Below are 2,255 nucleotides of genomic sequence, written 5' to 3' on the forward strand. Positions count from 1 at the left end.
AGCTTTGTTTCCAAACCACAAACCGTGGCATCGAAGCCAATAAGGATGCTGGAGCCAGAAGAGAAGCGCCATCGAAGAAATTCGAAAAAGAGATCCTGGACCTTCCTAAATCCGCGCCAGATAGATGACCCCCTTTCCAAACCGAGAGATTTCTTCCTGTACCAATATACTATAGGCTTGCCTTTTAAGTATTTCTGATTAATAATTGAGCTCCATTTGCCTTCTCCGCAGATGCCTCTATGGAGAGAATTACAGAGGAGGGCCTTACCGAAATAGCGCATGTGTAAGAGACCCCACCCACCAGATTTCTTCGGCCGAGAGATTGATTCCATTTTAACTAAGTGGATCTTGGAGAGGGAATCCCAAACTCTGCCATCGAAACATCCAACGGAGGAATATCCTCTACGTTGAAATCACGAAATGATGGACCCTGCTCCGACATAATCTGTTGGCTGTTAATGTCACATTCCTTTGATGAGGATGCCGCGCCATTTTCAGAAGGAAGCCGTAATTCTTCTGCGGCGAACTTGGCCGCCCCGGTTTGAATTTGCTGCGGTGATAGAAACGAAGCGCAGGAAATTTTGGGCGGTGAGTAGGGAAAATTGAGCTCGGTCTTGGATCCTCTGAGGCAGTAGACGACAAAGTCATATGCACGGGCAGCTTTTTCCGGGGTGTCGTAGGAGCCCAACCAAATTCTGCCACTGGAATTGGGAATTCGAATTTCCGACACCCATTTCCCCCATTTTCTCATCCGGATTCCCTTGAACTGCCGCGACTTCAATGCGCGGCTTTTGGGTATGGGCCATTAAATTAATGAATGAGACTTACCATTTAAAATAAGGGTTATCATTTGATGTTACTAAATCGTATTATTTATGATATATATCTTCTCTATTAATAAACATGAATTATTTCTCATATTTAAAGTTTTTATTTCTAATTGTGAGATATTCTCATCACTAATTCATTTCAAAATTAGGAATTGTATTTTTCACAAAAACAAAAAAAAGATTATTACAATAATAACAAATTATTACAAGTCTAGATAGTTAACTCAATTCGTTGATTTCTCGTCATTAAAGCATCTTACTATTGAGAGGTTATAGGGTCAATTCTCCTCTACGCTCTTGGGGTTAGACTTTGTTAATGAGTTAGCAGGAAGTGATCCCTTCGGGTGGATTTACTTGGAACAATGTTTCCATCAATGTATCGGTCACCGATCTCCGAAGTCCATGACACATTTCAAAAATAAAAATAAAAAAAAGTTAAGTAAGCCACTTTCTCCAACCAAAATTGCCTCAGAATAAAAACAATTAACCATGGTGTGGCTACTATGGCAATGACCTATTAGTGAACCATTTATTATCTTATATACTCTTAATGGTATAGCACAAGCAACTTATTAAATCTCCATAATCTTAGTTATAATTCCAGATGAATTCCCCCACCCTTCACTTCATCTCCTTTAATTAACCAGATTAGTTTTTATTCAAATTTTGAATTTTTAAATTTCTTCATGACAACTTGACACTTGATCTAATTTCAAGACAATATTAGTTGGAGTTGTTTACGTACACTTCATCTACGACTACAATACTCTTCCATGCAGAGTGATCTAAAATTTTATAACTAGATACAATTGGCAATTCTCTACATGCTCCTGATTGCATCATAGAGGAACCAATGTTGCATTACATCCTCTTCCCCTTGGTCATGATACAAAGGAAGACACAAGGGAAGACACAGGGGAGACTTATTTAGTTGAACCACCATTCATATTATGACTATGCACTAGTGAATGTCCTAAAAGGTATGGTTGTTGTATCAAGGGGGGTGTCCCTACCACCACACTCATTGAATTCGATAACATACTACGGATATTTCAATTACTTTTGGCATTCACACTCAATTTATTAATGAAAATTACTACAAGTGCACTTTGGTTACTAATAACACACATACTTGTGCCATGCATGACAATCATTGGGGGAATTTTGACATGGAAAATGAGCCTCAAAAAAAGAAGTACTAACAAAATGAACTTGAAAGAACCAATAAGATTCAAGATAATGATTCCATCCATAAGAGCGAATATTTTAGGGGGGAAAAAAGAAAACTATTTTTTAATCATATTTTCAACTTATTTCCTTATAGGTTTACTCAAATTTCAAGTGAGGGAACCTTTTATATTTAAAATTAGATCCTGCAACCAACGAGTACCCACTCTACATACTTTTGAATAGATCCACACTAAG

The 2,255-nt window shown here is 37.8% G+C and overlaps 1 pseudogene; it reads right to left on the minus strand.

Annotated features, from left to right (window-relative positions):
* Window positions 1-337: 337 nt before the first annotated feature.
* On the minus strand, window positions 338-751 carry LOC149176493 (ethylene-responsive transcription factor ERF016 pseudogene; annotated as a pseudogene).
* Between the last annotated feature and the right edge of the window lie 1,504 nt (window positions 752-2,255).

The sequence above is a fragment of the Pinus tabuliformis genome, chromosome 4_1 (assembly GCF_031772625.1).
Source record: "Pinus tabuliformis cultivar Carrire ecotype Pingquan chromosome 4_1, CPIR1, whole genome shotgun sequence".
NCBI lineage: Eukaryota > Viridiplantae > Streptophyta > Pinopsida > Pinales > Pinaceae > Pinus > Pinus tabuliformis.